Source organism: Orycteropus afer, unplaced genomic scaffold, assembly GCF_000298275.1.
Source record: "Orycteropus afer afer isolate SDZICR_OR568_19922 unplaced genomic scaffold, OryAfe1.0 scaffold00659, whole genome shotgun sequence".
Lineage (NCBI taxonomy): Eukaryota > Metazoa > Chordata > Mammalia > Tubulidentata > Orycteropodidae > Orycteropus > Orycteropus afer.
The window spans coordinates 1,081,594-1,108,737 of record NW_006922246.1 but is presented as its reverse complement, the minus strand read 5'-3'; the positions used below and the strand labels follow the sequence as shown (position 1 = coordinate 1,108,737).

Here is a 27,144-nt window from a genome sequence, read left to right as displayed (position 1 = left end):
ACTTAAATATAATTCTTTTGAATTCCTTATCAGGGAGTTCCAATGCTGTGTCTTCTCAGAGATGTGTTTTGGGTCTGTATCATGGTCCCTTGTTTCTCCTGGTTTATCTTGCTTCTTTGTGTGGACTGTGATGCTCTGTTGTCTCCGAGGCATTGTGGCATTTTTGTGTTTATATTTAATTAGGGATTATATGCTAGAGTGACTTTCCCATAATTTTCATTTTCCTTGTTTTGTTTGTATGTTATGTACATAAGCAGGGTACTGTGCTGTGTTCCTCTATTCACTAGTTGACAGCACTTATACACTCACCACCTGTCTCCTTTCCTATTGTCAGTCTCTTGTATGTCCTTGACACCCCTGGCAAACAGAGCCTCTTCTTAGGTCCTGTTTTCATTCAGGTTTTTCCACTAGCTGGTGCCTACTCCACCTCTGTATAGTTCCTTTCAAAGCTCAGAGTTCCAGAATTATCTTCTGTATCTCTGTCAATTTGTTTTTATTTTCTTGGTTGAAGAGGGTCTGTGTCACTTGTCTGCCTATTTCTCCATCTTACTGGAAGTCTCCCTCTCTTCTTTATTTTTGGTTTTGTGCTTATTAAACCCATATGTTTTCCTTTCTTCTGGATTTGCTTAGGGAGATTGTTAATTTTCTCTGTGGTTACCTTTGAGTGAATTCTTGTCTCTACATCTTTAGAACAGTGCATTCTATGAAGACATTGTCCTGTTTTCCTCTCCATTTGGACGCTTGTCCCTAGAGGTTTTATTTCCTCTAATAGGTTAGTTGCTGTTGTTGCATGCAGATTAGGTCCTTAATTTTTAGAGTACAGTGTTTTATGGTCTTATTTTGAGTTTCTATTCCTGATTTGGTTTTAGTGTTGATGTCATGTATCCTGATTTTGTTGATCTCTGTTGTGGGTTCTCTATTGGAAGGACTTCCTTAAGCATTTCTTGTAGGGTTGGTCTGGTTTTCACAAAATCCCTTAATTTCTGTTTGTTTAGGAATGCCTTGATTTCTCTCTCATATTTGATGGATAATTTGGCTGGATGTAGCATTCTTGGTTGGAAGGTCTTTTCCTTCAGTGTTTTATATATGCTACTCCATTGCCTTCTTGCCTGCATGGTTTCTGCTGGGTAATCAGAACTCAGCCTAACTGTTTGCTTATTATAAGTAATATTTCTTTTATCCCAGGTAGCTCATAAAATGTTTTCTTTGTCTCTGCTTTTGGAGAGTTTGATTATAATAAGCTTTGGTGTTTTTCTCTTGGGGTCTATCTTGTATGGGATTCTATGAGCTTTTGGACAAATATCTTTTCTTCCTTCATGATATGGGGGAAGTTTTCTGTTAGTAGGTGTTCTATAATTTTCTCAGTGTTTTTTTTTTTTTTTTTTTTGGCCTCTCCTTGCTTTGAAATTCCAATAAGGCATGTGTTGTTTCTTTTCATGTCATCCCATATAAGTCTTAGGTTCTCTTCATTTCTCTTAAATATTTGTTCTGAGTTTTCTTCATACAGGCTGATGCCCAGGGATTTGTCTTCTAGTTGGGATATGTGTTGTTCAGCCAATTCTATCCTACACTTTTGTGCTTCTACTGTATTGTGTAATTCTGTAATTTTGGTATTCATCTTCTGAATTTCTAACTGCTGTGTTTGTATGAGCTCTGATTGTGCATTAATCTTGCTATTTTATTCTTGAATGATTTTCCTGAGTTCTTCCAGGGAACTGTCTGTGTTCTACTTGCTTCTGTTTGGGGTTTCCTTAGGTTCTTTTCAAGCTCTATAAACATATCATCTAAATTCCTTAACACATCTTGTTTGCATGTTTGGTCAGTTTCAGACTGTAGAAGTTGATAAAAGTCTCCAATTTCCTTATCTTTTGCTTTAGTGGTTGGTGAGTAAATTTGAGTAATAGTAGTATTACCTGGTCTTCCTCATAGGCATATGGATATTATCCTATCACTGACAGCATTGTACTTCAGGACAGATCTTGAAACATCCTTTGTGATGATGAATGCCATGCCATTCCTCTTCAAATTTTCATTCCTGGCATAGTAGATCATATGGTTGTCCGATTCAAAATGGCCAAAACTGGTCCATTGCAGCTCACTAATGCCTAGGATATCAATCTTTATGTGTTCCATTTCATTTTTGACAGCTTCCAATTTTCCTAGATTCACACTTCGTACATTCTATATTCCAATTATTAGTGGATGTTTTCAGCTTCTTAGTTTGTGTCATGCCACATCAGCAAATGCAGGTCCCCAAAGCTTTACTTTATCCATATCATTAAGTTTGGTTCTACTCTGATGAGGCAGCTCTCTCCCAGTCATATTTTGTTTGCCTTCTGACCTAAGGGGCTCATCTTCTGGCACTGTATCAGACAGTGTTTCTGGGCTATTCATAAAGTTGTCCAGTAAAGTATTGGGCAGTTTTTTCTGCTATTCATAAGGTTTTCCCTTGCCAATTCTCTGAGAAGTGGATGACCTCTTCTTTCTTCTGAGTCTGCCTCAGTCTGGAAGCTATGCTGAAACCTGTGCACCATGTGCAACCCTTCTGGCATTTGAAACACCAGTGGCATAGCCTCCTGACTCACAGCAACACTCAAGCCACCACAATATGACAAAGTGACAGACATGTTCATCTCCCTTAGCTGTTCTAAACCTCTCCACCCTACCCTTACCTGGATCCTGTCACCATCAGCCCTGGCTTTTCCCACCTTCCTGCCTTGGGTGGGAACCATCTCTCTTCCCTTACCTGGATCCAGCTGCAGTTGGTCCTACTTTTTCTGAACATTGAACCTTGACAAATGGGTTTACAAAAGCCATTTTTGAGTCAAAGAATGGTTCTAATACCATTTTGCCTTGGACATTGTGCCCTTTGAAGAATTCAGTTAGTTTTGGGAAATAGACCCCAAATGTCAAACTAGCAGCTATATTCAGAGTAATTCAGCAATTATTTTAATTGGTCTTAAAGACAACATTGTATGAAAACCCTTTTGGACCACAACTTTGTTTTGTTCCCATTTTTTTTCCCATGGGAATGCTGATAAGATTTAGTATTAAGCTTTTGAAAGTTCTCATATTCAGAATATATCTGATACTCTAATAGAATTTTTACCCCATTTTGTAAATCATATATACAGTAAACTTCAATTTCTATTGTTGATATGATATAACAATACAATATTGTTCTTAATAAAACAGTTATAGAAAACGTTATTTATGAAGACAAAGCCAATTATAGTAAAAAATCTATATAAATTATCCATAGTATAGTATTGTATGATATAATAGTTGCAGAAAATCTCAGTTAGCTTTTGGAAAAACTGACATTCCTAAAAAGTCATAGTTAAACTATCAAATGTGAAGGGTGAGATTATTTTATCTAAATTAACATTCTAAGAAATAAGTATCTTTATAAATGTATTTTCAACCATGTACCTAGTTTTAGAAACATCAAATCAAGTTTTGTTTAAGAAGTGACACACTCTGAAGTGAGGACTTTATAAAACCTGCACATCTCATCTTTTTTAAATAGATGATTACCATAACACTGATCAGATACACTCAGAATAGATGCTAAATTAATTTTTTCTTTGCCCTTTCACAATAAGTATTTAAATGACAAAAGACAATTGTCAGAAAGTGTGAAAATTAAATCAAGAACTTTATACTGAAGTTTTATATGATCCAATATTCAATTAAGTATGGAAATGCTTATAATTCCTGGGGGTCCCACTTCCTGTTTCATTTTCATTATCAGAAAGAAAGAAAAATAAGAAGGATGAATTTTTTATCTGAGGAAATAGGGGGAAAAAGATACCCATTTTGTTTTAAAGCATTATCTTAATACAAGTGAATAAGTTTATCTAATATTCTCTTCATTAGACACATAAAATAAAAATAATTCTAGAGCTCTGGTGGCATAGTGCCTAAAGTATTTGACTGCTAACCAGAAGTTTGGTAGTTCAAACCCACTACCCACTCCTCAGAAGGAAGATTGGGTGATCTACTTCTGTAGAGACACTGCCTTGGAAACCCAAGGAGGGGTCACTATGAGTCAAATAGCCTCCACCACAGTGAGTTTGTGTGTTTTTTTTTTTTGCTTTGGTTAGTCTTCAGTTTTATGATTTTTGAGCACTGGAGCAATGATTGCAAAGGAGTAAGCTGAACGGAGTATATTTAAGGGAAAATAAACAAACAAACAAACATTGAAACATTTTAAGGTAGTCATCAATTTTGAGTCTAATAATTTATGTTATTGTATTGTAATAAATTTTCACAAAGCTTCTGAAACAAAAGTTTTTTTTTTTTTTTTTCCCCAGACATATTAGCTGACATATTAGGCATTGAAAACAGGTGTCTTTGTTTGATCTGCATGCTGCAGCTGCCAACCATGTTGAACTAATCCTTAACAATATTTTAGCAGATTAGTAGAAATGAGATTTCACTCAATATTGTTAAAAGTAAAGACATAGAGTGACCAGTTATAATTTCAAAAGGAGATAACTTGTGATGACTAAAGGGAGTTGATCTCAAATTCATTGATATCAGGGGATGAGCTTGAGATGAGCTTGAGGCCGTTAGTCCCAATGGGGGGGGGGAAATATATGTATATATAATTTTTATATAATACTATTTGTCTTTTCTACTTGTCTTGAGGACCAGGGATGATAAAGAAAGTGGAACTTCTGTAGAACACGAAAATTTTGTCCAGGGCAGTTATCACTTGTTCAGGAAAATGAGTTCCTTGATCACTACAAAGAATCCTGTAGTACCCTAAGAAGGGATTATATTTTCTAAAAGCCTCTTTGCCACAAATGTAGTGCTGGGATTCCTATAAGGAAAGGCCTCTACACAATGGGAATATCTATAAATCATGACTAATCTAATACATTTTTATATCACCCTGTGAGGGGGTTAATTGAAATCCATTTGCCATTAGAACACAGGTCCAGTAGGAACTGGCCTGCAGGGATCTGAGTGTTTTTGCTGGGTTAAATTGTACACAAGTTGAGCATTATCTGAATACCTTACCTGCAATATGACTCCAAAAATATTTCTTCATTCTTTGTCCTGTTTCAGCCTACTGTAGATGATCTCTTAAATGGATATTTATAGCTTATTGTGATGTATATATCCTTGGGGGGGGGGGACTCACTGCTTTTGAGTCAGATCCAACTCATAGCGACCACTTCTTGGGTTTCTGAGGCAGTATCATTACAGAAGTAGATGGCCCAACCTTCCTTCCAAGGAGTGGGTGGTGGGTTTGAATTGCTAGCCTTCTGGTTAGCAGTCAAATGTCTTAGGCACTATGTCACCAGAGCTCTTTGTAAATATCTTTAGGGGATACATATTTTGCTAAATTGGCCAATCTGTTTTTCTTTACTTCATCTGTTTGGGGACGCAGTTTGGGTTGATGAGTTTGTATTTTTTCACTGCTATTGCAGAAGGTAGTAAAAGAATATCCAACAAGTTGGCCACTAAAGTACCATTCTTTACAGGTTGTTCTGAGGAAGTTAAAAATTCACTTTGTTTCTATAACAGTCCAAAATCATGTAGTACTCTGTATCCTTGAGAATCAATTACTATATTAAAGATTCACCAGTGCCAATTTTCATGCTCTTGCCAAGGTTATAAGCTCTGCTTATTGGGCTGAGTTTACCTCAGAGAAGGATCCATTTTCCAGTACCGCCACTGTGGTAGTGACAGTGTATCTTCCTTGATACCTAGAAATACAGGTTTAAAATTTTAGGTAGGAGCCATCTGCAGACAATACAAATGAACGGTTGGTGAACAGAGTCTTTTGTAGATCTATTCTAGGAGATAAAATTGATGTATTAAATCAGAACAGTCATGATGAATGTCATCACCATTGGGATCAGGCGTGAAGATAGCTGGATTTAAGGTCCCTACAGTATGTAATGTAAGGTCTGAGACAACTAGAAAAGAACTTCACATGAACTTAGTTGCCTTGCAGACAGGTATTGAGTTAAGGTAGATTGTTTTTTTTTTTTTTAAGAAGGCAGAAACTTTATGTGGAACATAGTCATCTAGATTCTTTCCCGATATTTCATCAGCTGTTGTTTCTACAAATTTGCCAGGGGCTGCAACTGTTTGAAAATGTGGAGAATAAACTCTGGCTACTGTATCTAACTGTGTACTTTAATACCCTACAGGTCTCTATCTATCTATCTCCATGTTCTGAGTTAAGACTAGTAAGGCATTCCTTTTCTTTCAAAACAGAAGAGAGGAAATCTAAACATTGAAGTGTGAACTAACAACTCCTTTTGTTTGGTTGTGGCTTGCACAGCTTCTCAAACAGTTCAGAGGCATTAACCTTAAGATCTACATAAAGAGGCTGTGCTAACAAAGATAAATTTGGAATCCAAGTTCTACAATATGCACACAATCCCAAAAATTGGCTTGACTGTTTCTTTGTTATAGGTATAGGGTAGGAAAAAAATACTTTCTTTTCTTTTTGGGTCAATTGAGATTCCTTTCGCTGGAATTACATAATCAACATGTTTTACTTGTGGAAGGGCAAACTGTAATTTTTCTCAGTATGTTTTATGTCCTCTAACAGCTAAATGATGTAATAGCAAAAGATTATCCTGTTATTTGTTTGGTAAACAAACAAACTAGCAGATCAAACTAGAAGATCACCCACTTACTGGAGTAAAACAGATGTTCATTCAAACTGTGAAATCAACAAGTCTGCTTGCAAAATCTGGAAAAGTAGGTGGGCTTTCCCTGAAACTCTGAAGCATGACGGTCAGATAATATTATTGATTATCCTAGGGGAAGGCAAACAAAAATTGGTTGTCTTTATGAACTAAAAAAAGCACAGCAAAGGTCAGTGAGTGTAAACCATGTGGCTCCTGGTAGAACTTGGGCTGATAGCAAAGGTAGCTTTGGAACAGCAGGAATTTGAGGAATAAGAATGTGATTAATAGCTCTATGGTTTTATAAAAATCAACAAGCACATTATTAGGTTTTCTGACAGGAAACAATAGGGTATTACAAGGACTAGTACATTGAATAATTAATCCCTTTTCTAAAAAATCCTGGATGCTAAGTTTCAATCCTTCCTTTGCTTCAGGTTTTAAAGGATATTAGCTACTTTGTAGGGAAGGGCTTAGTGGGGTCTATTTGGATTTTAAGAGGTTCAACTGAGAGATGCAGCCAACATAATTTGGCAAGTTTGTGTTACTATTTGCTTAAGAAATTGAGTCCCTTCTTCTGAAGGCAGGGTATCCTTGCCCTCCCATACCAAAAACCTATAATAAACAAAGGTTTTTCTCTATCTCAGTTATCTCAGGTTTATCTTCATTTTCAATGTCAGGGACATGGAGTAATGTATCCCCTGAATCTGTAAACTGAATATGGCATCTCCATTTGGAAAGAAAGTCTAGGTACTAGGCTGCCCATTTACTTCAAGCACTGTTTCTTCCTGGAAGGACAAGGAGACTACTGCCAAAGCCTCTATAATCTCCCCAGAGCATCATCACATTGATTTTCCTAAGGGCGGTGCTGAAGGAATCACCTTTTGTTACACTTAAGACAGTTCTCCTGGAAGTGACCAGGTCTCTTGCAATAGTTACAAATCAAAGGAGCAATACTTTCAGTGGGAGGATTCCTTTGCCTTGTCTTTGCTTCCACAGGACTCTGTAACTATTGCAACTGGAGAGCCATTGATTTTTCTTACTTTTCTTTGGTTTTTTGCTCAGAGTTTTTCTTTTGCTATTCCACAGTTTGGTTTAATTTCTAGGCTAGAGCGGCTAATTCAGAAGTATCAATAGTTTTCCAATTTAACTGATGCCTTTTGACCATTTGAGCTAATTCAGTATGTAATCCTACTACAAATAGTGAATTTAAAGTAACTTTAGCTCCTTCATCAGTAATTTTTACTGAATGGTCTCTATACAATTCAGCCTACTCCTCAGAAGGAAGGTTGGGCAATCTACTTCCATAGTGATACTGCCTGGGAAACCAAAGGAGGGGTCGCTATGAGTCAGATCCGACTCCACAGCAGTGCATTGTGTTGTGTTGCTATGATTATAAATAATCTTTCGTGATTGAAAGCTTTCAGTTTTTCCCAGTTGATATTTGAAAGGAAGACTCTGGAAAAAAAGGCCTATAAATTATATTATTAACTTTTTGGTCTCTGATATAACAGCTGTGCCTGTGGCACCTATATCTAACAAAAAATGAAATAAAAAAAAAAAAAATCACTGACGTCAAGTCAATTCTAACTCATAGCAACCCCCGTGGGGTTTCTGTGATGGCAAATCTTTACAGAAGTAGATTTTTCCATGTTCCTTTCTCATCTTCCTTCCCTGAAGTAGCTAGTGTATTTGAACCACCAATCTTCTGGTTAGCTTAGGACTTAGACACAGCGCAGTAGAGCTCCTTATAGGGACATTAAAGATTTTTCCAGGATCTACTCAATTTGCTTCTTCCATCCACTGAGGGACATCATCAGAACTCAGAAATGTTTATTAAATTATAGAGATCAGAAGAAGTGGACTGTATGTTTCAGCTAATATGCTAAATTCATAAATAAATGGGGATTTTCTTTGGGATCAGAGAACTCTTTGGTAATAGCCCTTAGTTCAGCCTTAGACCATGGATGAAAGGAAACTTCAGGGTTTCTCTCTTCAGCCCTTTGTTTAACTACCAAGGATATGATGGGATTGATATCCTCTGATTTAGGAAATAGCATTTTGCATAAAACCAAATTCTCCGAGTCTGGATAGAACTGGAAGATAATGATTTAACTGAGTGCAATTTTGAACTGTCCACCTACTCCTTTTGCAATGCTTAAATTTGTTTTGTCTATTTAGACATTATTTCCTATGAGGAAGAAAATTTGTCAAGATTTTGCTGATGAGATGCTTCAAAATACCAATTATAAAAAAATTCCCACTGTTGTTGCTTTACATGAGATCCTTGATTTTCTATTTTACATCCCAAATATAATAATTTAGAAAAATCAAAGCTTCCTACTAGGAGCCACTACTGAGCCTTATGGGCCTTAGTAAGATTGTATCAATCTTCTAAATATTAATCAGAAGCAGCACAGAAATTTCAAACCATGTTGCCAGTAGAAGTTCTTTTTTGGGGGCTTTGGTCACTCTTGTTATTATTTATTATTATTATTTCCACAACCAAAACCAAAACCAAACTCACTGCTGTGGAGTCAGACCTGACTCACAGCAACCCTTCCTTGGGTTTCCGAGGTGGTATCACTACAGAAGTGGATTGTCCAATCTTCATTCCAAGAAGTGACTGGTGGGTTTGAACCATCAGCTTTCTGGTTAGCAGTCAAATGCCTTAGGCACTATGCCACCAGAGCTCCTATTTTCCATATAGTAGTCTTTTATTTGTCACCCGTGCCAGGTACCAGGGATACCGCACTAAACAAGGTTTTATCTGCTTGTGGAGCTCTTTCCATGTACAATGACCTGCTCAGTGTCTTTTTCCCACAATACATCAGCCCCAATTCTAGATCCTTAATCACAGATGGAGATCACTTTACAGGTAACAAAGATCCCTTTAGCCTCAGGGATGAGGAAACACATCCAGTGATTTCCATCTTTCCTGAAGCCAACCTGTGTGCTACAAAGCACTGCGGTCAGTTTCAAAGTTACTTTTCATCCTTTTATGACCACCCAGACCTGTGTTTAGATCTGATGGAAAAGGGAACTGGAGGGCCACTCTTGTTACTATTATTATCCAATACAGAGAAGAACAGAAGGAGAAAATAAAAAACAAAGCAAAATAACTTATACAAAAAAAAAAAAAATGTAGTTTATCCAAAAAGTCTCCAGATAAGGCTCTTAATTTCAAAATGAAACTTTAAGCCAAGGATTAAACAAATGACAAAGGCCAGTTAACAGAAATATGTCACAATAACATCTCCTATTATGCTGGAAAGCAACACAGTTCCTAATTCAGTAGTGCTTACGCTGGTCGGAGGATCTCTGAAGGGGACACGGACTACAAGAAGTGGAATATAATGGATCCACTGTGGCACCAACAAGCAGTCCAGGTCTCCTGGAGATCCAACAAGGAATCCACTGATGAAAAGCTTGCTCACAGCATCATTATTATAGTGTAATAAATTTTCACCAAAGCCTTCTGTAGCAAAAGAGAAATTTTTATTATGACATATCAGAATATGAAAGTAAATGATGGGAAATTAGCTGTAAATACTATGGCTATAAACAGACCAAAATCTGAAGAAGCCCAATAGGTACTTTTTTATACAAGTGCTGATCCATTGTGAGTAAGGGTCTTTCGCTGTATCCTTCACAATCATTGGAACACAAACCTATGAGTAAGTTACTTACATACCATGATTAGTTAAAGTTAAAATTAAGAACTAAAATTATCATTGTATAATCTTTTCTTTCTTTTCATTTTTTCCTAAACTACAGTTTCTTGGTTCAAAGATCTTGGTTTTGTCTTATAGGATTTTCCTGACAGTCTCCTGTTTTTCTGTTATAATTATGATGGTGATGTGGGCTATGAATGGTATTCACTTTTGATATGCACACCCACCATCCATTCTCTGCTGTCCATTGGAGTGGTTAGAACACTGTTCTGTGCTTTGGGCTTTCTAGTCATTGTTTGACAGGTCTATAAATCTTCACAAACCAATTGGCCTTTCCTTATGGCCTATTGTGATTGGATTAAACTTTCATCAATGGAAATAAATAGCAGCTCAGATAACCCCTAATGAATGACCTTATGAAAACTGGATTTATTCAACAAGATTTCCTTGTCAACTATAAGAGCTCTGGTGGCATAATGCCTAAAGCATTTGACTACTAACCAGAAGGCTGGTGGTTCAAACCCACCAGTCACTCCTCAGAATGAAGATGGGGGGCAATCTACTTCCATAGTGATCCCAACTCAGAAACCCAAGGAGGGGTCACTATGAGTTGGATCCCACTCCATACTAGTGATTTTTTTTTTTTTTTTAATAGTGATGCCACACTTACTCTGTTCAGATAATAATCCTTGTCCTCATTAATCTCTTTTACATAAAGGTTTAGTGAAACATATGCCCTTCTAAAAACATTATTGTTTTTAACAAAATATTAAAATATTATTATTCAACTATTTAAAAATAGTTGAAACAGACTTTTCTCAAGGGGTTTTATCATCCTTTTTATTGAACTGTGTTCCTCAAAAATATGTGTAGAAATCCTGACTCCTATACCTGTGGAAAGGAGCCCTGGTGGAGCAGTGGTTAACTGTTCAGCTGCTAACTGAAAGGTCAGCAGTTCCAACCTACCAGCCACTGGGAAAAAAGATGCTCCCTCTATATATCTCCAAGAAACTAAGGAATTTTGGACTATAGGACATGAGACAAAGATTTTTCCCTAGAGCCAACAGAAAGGAAAGGTCTTCCTCTACAGGTAATACCATGAATTCAGATTTCTAGCCCCCTATACTATGAGTTGCTTGGTTCTACAATCGAGGAAAATGGAAGCAGCAGTCAGGACATTAGATGATGTGTAGCACTGGGCAGGTTGGCTGTAAAGGAACTCTTTTAAGTGCTCAGGAGTATGGATGTCTCCTTGAGGACTAAGGTGCACCTGACACAAGCCATGATATTTTCAATTTCCTCATATGCATGTGAGAGCTGGATAATGAATAAGGAAGACCGAAGGCGAGTTGATTCTTTTGAGTTGTGGTTCTGGAAAAGAATGCTGAGAGTTCTATGGACTGTTAAAAGAACTAACAGATCTGTCCTGGAGAGGAAGTGCAGCTGAGATGCTCCTTGGAAGCGCGAATGGCCAGACTTTGTCTCACCTACTTTGGTCATGTTGTCAGAGGGGACCATTCCCTGGAGAAAGATGTCATGCTTATTAAGGTGGAGGGTCGACAAAAGAGGGGAAGGCCTTTGACAAGATGGATTGACACGGTGGCTGTGACAATGGGCTCAAGTGTAGCAAGGATTCTGGAGCTGGCGCAGGATCGTTCTGCTATGCATGGGTTTCTATGAGTAGGAAACGACTGGACAGCACCTAACAACACAACAAACTATGAGGGAATAAATTTCTGTTCCTTAAAACCACCCATCTCTAATATTTCTGTTAGGGCAGTACTAAAAAGCTAAGACATGCTCCAAAATTAACAATTTTTCTTTCTTTCTGTTTTTCCTCATTACTATAAAAAAAAAAACAACAGTGTTAAATTGGGAGCTCTGGGGGCACAGTGCCTAAGACATTTGACTGCTAACCAAAAGGCTGGCAATTCAAACCCACTAGCCACTCCTCGGAAAAAAGACTGGGCATTCTACCTCTGTAGAGATACCGCCTCAGAAACCCAAGGATGAGTTGCCATGAGTTGGAATTGACTCCATGGCAGTCAGGTTTTTTTTTTTTTTTTTTTTTGAGTATTAAACATAGTGTATGATTTCATTGAGCAAGCTCTGGTGATGAAGTAGTTAAAGCGTTCATATGTTCAAACTTACGAGCTGTTCTGCAGAAGAAAGATGAGGCAGTCTGCTTTCCTAAAGATTTGCAGACTTGGAAATCCTATTGAGGAGTGCTGCACTGTCCTCTATTCTAAGAATTGGAATCACCCCCATGCAGTGTTTTTACTTTACTTTTATTTTTTTAATGATTTCATCATCACTAGCATAACAGACTAAAATCATCTCTTTAAGCTGCCTGCTGTACCTTTTTCTTTTTCCCTTAATCTGTTTCTTTACTGAGAATAATGTTGTCTTCTATGTTCCTATTTCAGAAAATATATTCCAAGGTACTTTTTGTAGAGCCTGTTCCAATAATAAAGTTCTGTTTTTCATCTTCCTCCTCACATTCGTATTCCTTTCCTTTGTTAGCAATTGATGCTCTTTTATAAATATAATGCCAGGCCAAAGTTTTATTCAAGTCATCTTTAACCTCTGAAGGTCAACAGCATACTAAGCATGAGCTTCATATTAATATTCTGTGATTAATATTTCTACCACCCATCTATCAGTTTGCTGTATGATGGTGGTGCATGTGTTCCTATGATGTTGGAAACTATGCCACTGGTGTTTGAAACACCAGCATGGTCACCCATGGTGAACAGTTCTCAGTAGAGTTTCCAGACTAAGACTGGAAAGAAAGGGCTGATGATGTATTTCTGAAAGTTGGTGAGTCAAAACCTTATGGATCAAGGAAAAAAAAAAAAAAAAAATCTGACATGCTTGCGTTGGACACAACATTAAGTGGAATCAATCCCTACAGAAAAACATGATGTTTGGTGAAGTAGAGGGCCAACAAAGGTGTGGGAGACCTTCAGTGAGATGGATTGGCACAATAGTCTCAATGATGGATTTAAAAATGCTGGCAATTGTGAAAATTATGCAGGACTTGACAACATTTTGTTTTGTTATGAATGAAATTGCTATGTATCAGAGCCAATGTGACAGCAAAAAACAATTAATCAAATATCCCTGTATCATTTTTTTTTTTCAAAAAAATGAACTTCTCTATTACTAATTACTGGGAATTTTTCATAGTGACCATCACTCAGTCATGAATTAAGTGAATAAATTTACACTGTCAGATTAAAAATATAAAAAGATAGAAAAATCTTGAATGCTGAAGCTACCAAAATATCAATCCTCCCAGTTCTTCTTTATACATGTAAATCACAGTTAAATGTCTATTTTAAATATCTTTCCTAATTGCTCCATAACTGAGGAACAGCTCCCTATACAGATCTCTGTCACAGCATTTATCACATGATAAATAGTTATCTGTTTTCAGAAGTGTTTATGATCATGTTCCTTGAAGGCAAAAATTGTATCTCATTTCTTGCTGAACATGTTGTAGGAGATCATTGACTATATATTAAAGGAATGAATATATAAATGAATCAATGATGGACATGTCTAATGGCAGATACATTGTGTTAGACTGCACTATTGTTCCCTAGGATTTTCCCCATCCCCAACTCATTTACTCACTTACACATCCTCACCCATCAGCTGCTAACTACCAGTGCAGCCTTTGGTGGTAAATATTGATTTGGGGCTTGGTTCCATTAATGTTGGCCTTGATCATATGACTTGTTCTTGCAAAAGGAAGATGAACGCATATGTTGTTGTTATTATTAGGTGTCATCAAGTCAGATGCAACTCATAACGACCCTATGTACAATGGAATAAAAAACTGCCCAGCCCAATGCCATCCTCACAGATGTTGCAATGTCTGAGTTCATTGTTGCAGCCATTGTGTCAATACATCTCATTGAGAGCCTTCTTCTTTTTTACCAACACTTTACTTTTCCAAGTATGATATCCTTCTCCAGGGACTGGTTTCTCCTGATAGATATCATGTCAAATGTGAGTTAGATGAAATCTCGTCATCCTCAGTTCTAAGGAGAATTTTAGCTTCTTATGACACAGATTTGTTTGTTCTTCTGGCAGTCCATGGTACATTCAATATTCTTTGCCAACACTGTAATTCAAAGGCATTGACTTCTTTGGTCCTCCTTATTCATTGTCCAGTTTTAGCATGCATATGAGGTCACTGAGAATACCATGGTCTTGGTCAGGCATACCTTTGTCCTCAAAGTGACATCCTGTTTTTTCAGACTTTAAAGTGGTCTTTTATAGTAGATTTGTCTAATGTAATATGACATTTGATTTTCTGATTGCTGCTTCCAGGGGTGTTGATTGTAGATCCAAGCAAAATGAAATCCTTTACAATTTCAATATTTTCTCTGTTTACAATGATGTTGTTTATTGGTCCAGTTCTGAAGATTTTTGTTTTTATATTGAAGGGTAATTTATACACATGTAATCCATGAGTGCATATGTCACTGTTGTTAGGTGCCATAAAGTCAACTACAACTCACAGTGAAACTTATATTCAATAGGACAAAACAAAGTCCAGTCCTGCATCACCCTTACAATCTTTGCTATAAGCCCATAGTTGTAGCCACAGAATCAATCTGTCTCATTGAGCGTCTTCTCCTTATTAGCTGACCCTCTAATTTACCAAACTTGACATCCTTCTCCAGGCACTGACAACATGGCCAAATTATGTGTAACAAAGTCTGACCAATCTCACTTCTAAGGAGCATTCCAACTGTACTTCTCCAACAACAAATTTGTTCATTCCTCTAGCAGTCCCTGGCATTTTCAGTATTCTTCACCAAAACCACAATTCAAATGCATCGATTCTTCTTCAATTTTCCTTATTCATTGTCCAGCTTTCATGTGCATATGAAGTTATTGAAAATACCATGGGATGGGTCTTATAGTGTATGTTATATCTAAGCAGAAACTTTATAGACATTGTAGTTTCTGTCAATTTTCCACCTGTAATACCCACTAGAGAATAGTAGTATGTATAATGTGTAATATGTCTATCTTTGGTTGATTCAGTGATATATACATTATTCCTGTCTATTGAGTGTCTAATTGGCTCACTGCCCAGCCCCATTCTGGAGAGGCTTACTCTGCTCTTTCTGCTTCATCTTTATATTTCATAATCCTTCTAAACACTGTCCTAACCTCTACTATCTTTCTAAAATGCAATTATTATTGCTGTCTTTACTCTTATCGACCTCTGGTAGCATAGTGGCTAGAGCACTTAACTGCTAACCAGAAGGCTGACGGTTCAAACCCACCAGCCACTCCTCGGAAGGAAGGTTGGGCAATCCTACTTCCGTAGTGATACTGCCTCAGAAACCCAAGGAGGGGTCGCTATGAGTCGGGGATGGCTCGACAGCACCTAACAACAACAACAACAACTCTTATCATAGTTAATTTCCATTGTTCTTACTTCTTTTCCTCCTGTTACTGGAGTCTTCTCCTGCTTGTTCATGTTTGCACTTTGTACAAAGCTGGTCTTTTGCAGATGTTAGAAATCAATCTGAAAAGACAGGATAAAGCATTGTATTACTTCTACCATTGACAAGATCAGCAATCATGAGTGAATTACTTAACCTCTGCCAATCAAAAATTACTTAACCTCTTCTACCCTATAAATTGATATAATATAGGGCTAATTTTATGGTGGTCTCAATGAGAATTTATGTATAAATCCACTACTAAGCAATTAGCTTCCCTCAAAGGCAAGCAATCAGTTCTTGCCTCAACTTACCCAGCACTCATTTGGATGCTTCGGTCAACTGCCTCAGTACTTCCTTATGTCCAATCTGAAGAGTGAAGAGAGATCTCACCCTATGCCTCTATGGATACATTTTGAGAAATGATTAATGAGATCCAGTGTATAAGAGCTTCCTTCTTCTACGTCTTCAGTTTATGATTCTCAACAACTTTAAAAAATGCTTCTTGAAAAATCAAAGTAGAATTGGCACCAGTTGTCTCCAGTAGCCATCCTTTCACTAGCTTCCTCACTTTCCATCACCATCAAATCTCTCCTATACTCTGTCCTCCCCTTTCTGCCCCTCAGTTCTACTCTGTAGACTCACTTATTCAATATAAGCTAAATGTGTGCAAGCCTTTGAAAGGGAGTTCTGGTAGTGTAGTGCTTAAGGCATTTGACTGGTAACCAGAAGGCTGGTAGTTCAAACCCACCAGCCACTCCTTGGAAGGAAGGTTGGGCAATCTATTTCCATAGTGATACTGCCTTGGAAACCCAAGCAGGGGTCACTATGAATCGTATCCAACTTGATGGCAGTGTGTTAGGAGCTTTGCTGGTGTAGTGTCTTAGGCATTTGACTGCTAACCAGAAGGCTGGCAGTTCAAACCTACCAGCCGCTCCTCAGAAGGAAGACTGGGCAATCTGCTTCCATCGAGATACCGCCTCAGAAACCCAAGGAGGGGTCACTATGAGTTGAGACCGACTCAACGGCAGTAAGTTTTTTGCAGTGGTGAGGGAACTTCTTGACACATTGCATCATTATCTTTAGGTCTTTATTATTGTGTGTGTGTGCATGTGTGTGTGTGTATGTTTTGTTGTTGTTGTTGAGTCCTCAGAGAGCTTTGTTCTCTCTAAATTTAAAGTATTTTTGGAGTATCTATTTATTAAGTTTTTCCAGAAGTCTGAGTAATCTGGGAGTCTGGATTGTAAACAAAATTTTACTATCTAATCAGTTTATAACAAAATTCAATTTCAAATATCTGTTCCTACAATAGCTTAACTACCCTCATTTGTTTTTCCCCCTGCATTCCTCTTTAAAGAACAGAAATTTGTGTTAGATGATATGTTATCAGTTTCCCCCTACAGAAAACTTGTTTTGCTGTAGTTCTCAGCCCCAAAACATGGTAGAAGCTGCTGGAATGCAAGTATTTTATATACTGCAAATTTTTAATTCTGCCTTTATAGTTCATCAACTGATGGTATGAGGAATTATTTTAGTTTTATTTCAATGTGTGTACTTTTCAGGAAGAGGCCAATGTTTAAGGAACTAATTAATAAGAACTTTTTATATATGTACAAACAATTCATGATAAGATTATAAATTGTGTGGAAGTAAAGATACACATTCATATATACAAGTAGTTTAAGTATCTAAGCAATATTAAATCAATAGTTGAAATTTGACTAAGGCTGAAATCATGAGTAGAGCATACTCATGATATTAGCAGCTATAATTTGAGATATGATAGTGATACATTTTAACATACAGAAAATAGGACATTATATGCTTTTTATTTTTTTAAAAAAAGCTATTTTCACTCTTGAACTTTAATTTTTAATTTAACATGATAGTACAAAACAAATAAATCATCTTTTTCTAACTAGCAAATATAATTCCAATAATTAAGAAGCTCCTGAAATGCTGAAATTTGAAAAACAGAGCTTTACCTATAATTTTGTTAACTTAGTGTGCTATGTTCTTCACTTTGAAGAAAAAAAACAAACACAGTTGATTATTTTTTTATTTAATAAGAGTCATTTAAACTACAATCATATTTGAAGATCGAAGTTGGTTAAATGCTTCAATTTATGATGAATAATAGTTATTATTCTAAGCTAGTAAAACCCCTAGAAATACTGCATAGGTAGGTTGTCCCCACTGAATTATCAATTTGTCTATTAATTTAACTTTTACATACATCCTGGGAAGTATGTGCTCTGGAAATTGACCAAATTAATCTGGTGTCTTGAATGTGAAGATGAAAATGTCTTTATAGTATATTCAAAGTATGTTAAAAACACTGCACAATTATTAATACCTAGAAAACCTATAATGAGTATTATGTTGCCCACTGATCACTATAATATAAAATTAATGATTCATTTTCTTAATTCCCTAGACCTCTACATCGCAATACTAACACTATTAATGCTCTTAACTTCTTAACTTCAAGCCAAACCCTGTTTGATGTTATCTTTGATTACTGTCTTTTCTTCAAACTCTAACCCAATCTGTGAGAAGCTCCAAAACCTATTCAGAAAACCTATTTCTTTTCAACTTCATTGCTACAATTCTAGGGTAAGTCATTATCAACTCTCTCACCTGAACTAGTGCAACAGCCTCCTAACTGATCTTTTAGCTTCCATTCTCAATCCCAAATTTGGCAACTATATTTCCCTATTGAAACTGCATTAATCATTCCCATTTGAGAAGTAAATATATTCCCATTGCAATTAAAATAATTACAAATTCCTATCTTTTATTTTATTTTATTTTATTGCATTTCAGCTTGGATCTTATTCAATGAACACTGTCCCTTTTTCTGTTCCTTCCAAAACCAAAAAAAAAAAAAAAAAAAACACTGCCATAGAGTAGGATCTGACTCATAGTCTCATAGTGACCTCTCCTTGGTTTTCTGAAGTGGTATCATTACAGAAATAGATTGTCTAGCCTTCCTTCTGGGGAGTGGCTGATGGGTTTGAACCACCAGCCTTCTGGTCAGCAGTCAAGTGCCTTATACGCTATGCTATCAGAGCTCCTTTTCTGTTCCTTGGACTTGGCTAATTTATTCCCACTTACGAATTATTAACTCTGATTTTCAAATGTATGCTTTTTTTTTCTTTATAAAAATATTTATTATAGCACTCTTTTATTTATTTATTTTACTGTGATTTGGGTGAAATTTTGCAGAGCAAATTCATTTTCCATACAGCATTTCATACACATTTTGTTTCATGACATTGATTACAACACCTATAATTTAAAAACTCTCTTCCCACTTATTCTTTGGGATTACCTTTTCCCTGTGTCCTTCTTTTTGTATGCATTCTTGCCTTCTGAGCTATTTCCCTATGCAAATACTGCCCTTCTGATCCCTCAAAACTGGTTGCTGTAAGGAGTGTACATATCTGGTGTAAATGTTCAACAATTGTTTGGCTTGGGAGTAAGCTCAATTCCAGGCTCAAAAGGTGACTAGGCACTGTAGTCAAGGGAGTTTCACCAGTCTCCAACAGACCAGTAATCCTCATCTTTTTAATAATTTTAAGTTTTCTTCCACATTTTTATCCCACTCTACCCAGGATCTCCTGCACTGATCTCTTTCCCAGTGGTCTACAGTGGTAGGTAGGGATCATCTAGTTCTTCTTGTCACAGGGTTACATAAGCTGAGGTTTGTATGTCCACCAGTCTCTTAGATTAATTTTGTACATGTGTCTTTAGTCTTCTTCATTCTTCTTTGCTTCAGATGAGGAGACACCAATTGTTGTATCTTGATGGCCACTTGAAGCTTTTAAGACCACAGTCCCTACTCAGCAAAGTAGGATGTAGAAAAGTGTTTTTGTGTAGTATGTTATGCCAATTGAGCTTGATGTCTCCTGTGACCAAGGTCCCAAGCTTGTGTGATCCAACAACTCACTCCTTCATGGTGGTTGTGTATGACTAAGAAGTTATCGTAACTTTGCTCCCTATTAGCTCTATTGATATGTATGTTATTATAACACATAAAATATATATGCAGAAATATCATCTGCCAAACATATATATGGTCATGGGTATATTCCCTTTGCCTAGATATACCTTGCCATTCAGCCAGTCTACCTATATCTCTACCTATAGATTAATATTTGTTATTACTGATAATGCCATATTTTGTATGTAAAAGAGTTTATCTTTGTTATCTGTACCTCTTGGACACTTCTCTGTGTCTACCTTTTCTTTAGTATTATTGTGTTGGTCACTGGTTTTTAGTACACTGCCTTTCCCTTCATCCAAATCAATACTTGTCTGTTACCTATCCAGCAATTTTCCCTCAATTCCCCACCCATCTGGGTAAACAACAAAGAAAATTTCCTTCCATATGTAAACCTTTCCTTGACTTTTTACAATAGTGGACTAATACAATATTTGTCCTTCTGTGATTGACTTATTTCACTCAGCATAATGTCCTCCAAGTTCATGTACATTAGGAGGTGTTTTGCATATTCTACTTTATTGTTGCATAGTATTCCGTTGTGTTTATGTACCATAGCTTGGTTATCTATTTCTCTGTTGATGGATATTTTGGTGGTTTCCATTTCTTTCTTAATGTGAATAGTGTTGCGATGAACATGGGTGTGCATATATCTATTCATGTCCTGTCTCTCACTTCTTTATGTTATATACCTAGTAATGGGATTGCTGGATCAAACAGTATTTCTCTTTCCAAATTTTAAGAATCACGATACCAATTTCCACAGTGGTCATAGGTCATATCATTTTACAGTCCCATCAGTAGTGTATGGCATCAGTGTACAATCTCATCAGAGTCATAAATCTCTCCACATTAGTGGAAAGTGCTGGGGTGAGATGATATCTCATTGTTGTTTTGATTTCTATCTCTCTAATAGCTAATTGGAGAAAGCTAAGCTGGAATCGAGCCAGAGGCAGTTTGGAACAACTAAGGGAGACCAGGAAGGGAGTAGAGCAGTAGTTAAGGGAGATGAATTTGTCTGTCACTTTGTTGTACTGTGGTGACTTGCATGTTGTTGTGAGGCTGGAGGCTATGTTACTGGTATTTCAAATGCCAGCAGGGTTACCTATGGTGGACATGTTTCAGTGGCGCTTCCAGGTTAACAGAGACTTGAAAGAAGGAAAAGGCCATCCACTTCTCAAAGAATCAGCCAGTGAAAATTTTATGAATAGCAGTGAAACACTGTCCAATATATTACTGGAAAACTGTATGAATAGCTCTAAAACATTGTTTGATATAATGACAAAAGGTTGGAAGTCACTCAAAATATGACTGGGGAAGAGCTGCCACCTCAGAGAAGAGCCAGTCTTAATAATATAGATGGAATAAAGCTTTCAGGATCTCCGTTTGCTGATGTGGCATAACTCAAAAGGAGAAGAAACAGCTGAAAACATCCATTAATAATTGGAATATGGGATGTACAAAGTATGACTCTAGGAAAAGCAGAAGTTGTCAAAAATGAAATGAAACACATAATAATCCATATCCTATGCATTCACTCACATTGCCATGGAGTTTGATCCGACTCATAGTGACCCCTTTTTGAATTTCCAAGGCAGTATCACTAGGGAAGTAGATTGCCCAACCTTCCTTCCGAGGAGTGGCTGGTGGCTTTGAACCACCAGCCTTCTGGTTAGTAACCAAATGCCTTATGCACTACACCACCAGAGGTCCCATTCTATGCATTAGTGAGCAGAAATGGACTAGTTTTGGCCATTTTGAATCAAGCAACCATATAATCAGCTATGCTGGGAATGACAAATTGAAGAGGAATTGTGTGACATTCATCACCACAAAGAATGTTTCAAGATCTATACTGAAGTACAGTGCTGTCAACGATAGGATAATATTCTTACATCTATGAGGAAGACCAGTTGATGCTACTATTATTCAAATTTCCACACCAACCATCAAAGCCAAAGATGAGGAAATTGAAGATTTTTACCAACTTCTACAATCTGAAATTGACCAAACATACTATCAAGATGAGCTGATTATCACTGGTGATTGGATTGCAAAAGTTGGAAACAGAAGAATCACCGGTAGCTGGAAAATGTGGCCTTGGTGATAGAAAGTACACTGGAGATCACATGATAGAATTTTGCAAGACCAATGACTTATTCATTGCAAATATCTTTTTTCAATAACACAAAACAGCTATACACGTGGACTTAACCAGGTGGAGTACACAGGAATCAGGGTGACTACATCTGTGGCAAGAGGCAATAGAGAAGTTCAATATCAAGGCCAGGAGTTCAAAACAAGGCCAGGAGCTGAATCTGGAACAGATCATCAACTGCTCATATGCAAGTTGAAGTTGAAGCTGAAGACAATTAAAACAAGTCCATGAGAGACAAGATATGACCTTTTTTTTTATACACCTCCTGAATTTGGAGACCGTCTAAAGAACAGATTTGATACAATGAACACATGACTGAAAACCAGAGGAATTGTGGGATGACATCAAGAACATCATCCATGAAGAAAGTGACAGGTCATTAAAAAGACAGGAAGGGAAGAAAAGACCAAAATCGATGTCAGAAGAGACTAAACCTTACCATTGAGCAGAGAGTAGCTAAAACAAATGGAAGAAAGGAAAAGATAAAAGAGCTGGACAAAATATTTCAAAGAGCAGCTTGAGAAGACAAAGCCAATTATTATAATGAAATGTGCAAAACCTGGAGTTAGAAAAACAAAAAGGAAGAACAAGTTTGGCATTTCTCAAACTGAAAGAACTGAAGAAAAAATTTAAGCCTCGAATTGCAATATTGAAAGATTCTACAGGCAAAATATTGAATGATTCAGGAAACATCAAAAGAAGATGGAAGGAATACACAGAGTTACTGTACCAAAAGGAATTGGTCAATGTTCATCCATTTCAGGAGGTGGTATATGATCAAGAGCCAGTGATATTGAAGGAAGAAGTCAAAGCTGCTCTGAATGAAGTGACAAAAAAATGAGGCTCCAGGAATTGATGAGATACCCATTGAGATATTTCAACAAATGGATGTCAAGCTGGAGGCACTCACGTGACTTTGCCAAGAGATTTGAAAGGCTGCTACCTAGCGAACTGACTGGAAGAGATCCATATTTGTACCTATTCCATGGAAAGGTGATCCAACAGAATGTGGAAATTATCTAACAATATTATTAATATCACATGTAAGTAAAATCTTACTGAAAATAATTCAAAAATGGTTGCAGCACTATATTGACAGAGAACTTCAGAAATGCGAGCTGGATTCAGAAGAGGAAATGAAATGGAGGATATCATTGCTGATGTCAGATGTATCTTGTCTGAAAGCAAAGAAACCAGAAATACTTGTTGTTTTGGTTACCTAGTGCCATTCTGACAAGAATATACCACAAATAGGAAGGCCTTAACAAACAGGAGTGTATTCTTACAATTTGGAGGCTTTAAGTGCAAGTTCAAAGTGCCAAGCTCTAGGGGCTGATGAAAGCCCCTCAACCTTAGGGTCCAACTCTGCCTCCTGCTCCCAGCCCACTGGAGCTAGAGGCATTTCTTCACTCAGACAGCTGCTGGATGCTAAGGCTGAAAAACCCCAAGATTGACAAGTAAAAGGCACATTCCCAATGCTACCAAACCACACGGCAGGCCATTAACTTAAGTCCATTGTAAGTCCCAAAGTCAGCAGAGTATGGCAGGCTGCTGAGTAACAATACAGCTACATGCAGAGTCCAAGTGTGCCATAGGCTAGAGACCATTCTCAAAGCTTCTCCTTATATACAGGAAGCAGACCACATCCCAAAGGCAGCTACTCAGCTGCTTGTGGTAGATCCCACCATGGAGTTGATTGCCAGTCTCATCATGGGAAATACCTACCACCAGCTGCCCAGCCACTCAACCAGGCCCAGCCAAGTTGACACACAAACATAACTACCACAATTCCACCCCTTGTCAACTTGACATCTATACAGATCTCCTCCACTGTGTGGCTCCAGTCCCCTAGTTCCTCTAAGTGGTGACCTCACCCCCTTGGCCTGGCGGCCCTGTTCCTCTCCCTCTTGGGCATAGCAGCCCCGCCCTCTCACTCTTGGGCAGCGGCTATGGCTCCATCTCACTGGTTCACATGAATGAGCAGCCCCACACTCCAGAACCAAGTTGGTGAAGGCCTGGCTCTTTAAAACCTGGGAGGCTGTGATCGTTCCACCCCTAAAGGCTATGGTCCTACCCTTTCAGGCTGTGGCAGCTCTGCTTCCATTTCCTTGGTCTCTGCTTCTGCCAATTAATTCCACCAGGAATCTTCTTACCCCAAAAGACATTTAGCTTTCTTGCTCTGTGGGCCGGTCAACCTGTTACTCCATTTCAAGCCAGTCTCTTCTACCAATTAATGCCTGAAGGCAACCCACTCCACCAGTAAGCCACCTAACCAAAGACATCAAGCTTTCTCCTCCATGGGCTGATAAGGCTGTCTCTGTCTTATACTGATTCTCTTGGCTCTGCTCCTGCTGTCTCTCATGCTGCTCTCTGGGCTCTGCTCCTGCCGTCTCTCATGCTTGTCTCTTGCTCTGCTTCTGCCATCTGTCATGCCATATGCTGGGGTCTCTCTGTCAGGGTCTTGGGTCAAGGACTCACTCCACTCCTGTTTCCACATTTTAGGCATCTGTCAGAGCAGCACCTCATTCTCTCGGTATCAAATTCTGTTCTGGTTACCTAGTGCCATTCTGACAGGAATATACCACAAATGGGATGGCTTAAACATACGGGAGTTTATTCTTACAATTTGGAGGCTTTAAGTGCAAGTTCAAAGTGCTTTAGGGGCTGGGTGAAAGCCTCTCAACCTTAGGATCCATCTCTGGCTCCTGTTCCCAGTCCACTAGAGATAGAGGTATTTCTTCACTCAGACAGCTGCTGGATGCTAAGGCTGAGAAACCCCAAGATTGACAGGTAAAAGGCACAGTCCCGATGTTACCAAACCACATGGCAGGCAATTAACTTAAGTCCATTGTAAGTTCCAAGGACAGCAGAGCATAGCAGGCTGCTGAGAAACGATACAGCTACATACAGGTTCCAAGCATGCCATAGGCTAGAGACCATTCCCAAAGCTGCTTCTTATATACAAGAAGCAGACCATGTCCCAGCCACTCATCCAGGCCCAGCCAAGGTGAAAGACAAACATAACTACCACACTTGTATTTTATTGACTATGCTAAAACATTTGACTGTGTGGATCATAACAAAGTGTGGATAATGTTGACAAGAATGGGAATTCCAGAACAGTTCATTGTACTCACGAGCAACCTGTACAATAGACTAGGAGGCTGTCTTTGAACAGAACAAGAGGAAACTGAATGATTTAAAATCAAGAAGGGACAGTGTCAGGGTTGTATCCTTTCACTATACTTATTCAATTTCTATACTGAGCAAACAATCCAGGAAGCTGGACTACATGAAGAAGAATGTGGCATCAGGATTGGAGGAAAAATCATTAACAACCTGAGATACGTAAATGACACAACTTTGCTTACTGAAAGTGAAGATGATTTAAAGCACTTACTGATGAAGATTGAAGACTATAGTTTGCAGTATGGATTCCTCCCTCATATAAAGAAAACAAAAATCTTCACAAATGGAACAGAAAGCAGTATCATGATGAAATGAGAAAAAGATAAAGTTGTCAAAGACAATATTACTTGGTTCTAAAATCAACACCAATGAAAGCAGCAGTCAAGACATCAGATGGCATATTGCATTGGGCAAATCTGCTGCAAAAGTCCTCTTTCAAGTGCTGAAGAGCAAAGATGTCTCCTTCAAGACTAAGGTGCACCTAATCCAAGCCATGGTATTTTCAATCACCTTATATGCATGTGAGAGCTGAACAATGAATAAGGAAAATCAAAGAAGAGTTAATGCTTTTGAGTTGTGGTGTTGGTGAAGAATATTGAGAGTACCATGGACTGCTAAAAGAACTAACAGATCTGTCCTGGAAGAAGTGTAGCTGGGATGCTCCTTGGAAGTGAGAATGGCCAGATTTCATCTCACCTACTTTGGTCATGTTGTCAGAAGGGACCAATTCCCTAGAGAAGGATATCATGCTTGGTAAAGTGGAGGGCCAACAAAAAAGGGGAAATCCCTCAACAAAATGGATAGACACAGTGCCTACAATGAAAAGGTCAAGTATAGCAAGGATCCTGGGGCTGGCACAGGACTGGGCAGTGTTTAGTTCTTTTTTTACATATGACTGCCATGAGTCAGAGAACTTGAGGGCACCTAACAACAACAACAACGTTAACTACTTATTGAGTGCATTTGTTGTTGTTCTTGTTATGTGCCATTGAGTCGGCCCCGACTCACAGTGACCCGTCCTTGGGTTTCTGAGGCAGTATCACTACAGAAGTAGATTGCCCATTCTTCCTTCTGAGGAGTGGCTGGTGGATTTGAATTGCCAGTCTTCTGTTTGGTAGTCAAGTGCCTTTGGCACTACACTACCAGAGCTCCCAGGTTCTCTTTTTACTCTTTTTGAGTCTTTTGATGCACATTAGAATTTAATTTTTAGAAAGTCCCAATCATCTACTTTATTTTCTACTGTTTGTGCATCTTGGGTTATGATTGATAGTTTATTTATGCCATATTAGGACCCCTAAGTTTGCCCATATTATTTTTTCTTTGATGAACTTTATAGTTTCAGGTTTCACATTTATGTCTTTGATCCATCTGGAGTTACTTTTTGTATGCAGTGTGAGGTATGGATCTTGTTTCATTTTTTTCTGCAAATGAATATACATTTTTACCAGCACCATTTGTGAAAGAGACTCTCTCTTCCCTATTTAATGGATTTTGGCTCTTTGTCAAAGATCAGCTGACCATAGCTTGATGGATCAATTTTTGGTTCTCATTTCTGCTCCACTGGTCTATCTATCTGTCTGTCTTTATACCAATATCAGGGTGTTTTGAAAACTGTGGCTGTGTAGTAAGTTTTGAGATCTGGGAGTGTGAGACCTCCTGCTTTGTTCTTCTTGAGTAGTGCTTTGCTTATTCAAGGTCTCTTTTATTTCTTTATAAAATTAGTGATTGGTTTTGCTGTGTCTTTAAAGAATGTTGATGGACGAGTTCCGGCAAGATGGCGAACTAGGCACAAGGACTGCACAGACACTCTTCAACAAAGAAAAGGGAAATCAATGAACACAGACACAGAAGATAATCTTGGACCCCTGAGCCTTGAAGGGAAGGATACAAAAGTGGACTAAACCCCAACTAGCAGAAGAATTTGCATGAAAATACCAAAAAAAGGAGACACACGGAGCTGCGGTCTGGCAGCGGACTGAGCGACCCTGAC

General features: G+C 37.9%; 1 non-coding gene across 1 annotated transcript; it reads right to left on the bottom strand.

Annotated features, from left to right (window-relative positions):
* Positions 1 to 9,588: 9,588 nt before the first annotated feature.
* Positions 9,589 to 9,708, bottom strand: LOC122151695. The gene has a single exon (XR_006164258.1). It is a non-coding gene; the product is annotated as a small nucleolar RNA SNORA61 (small nucleolar RNA).
* Positions 9,709 to 27,144: the final 17,436 nt, after the last annotated feature.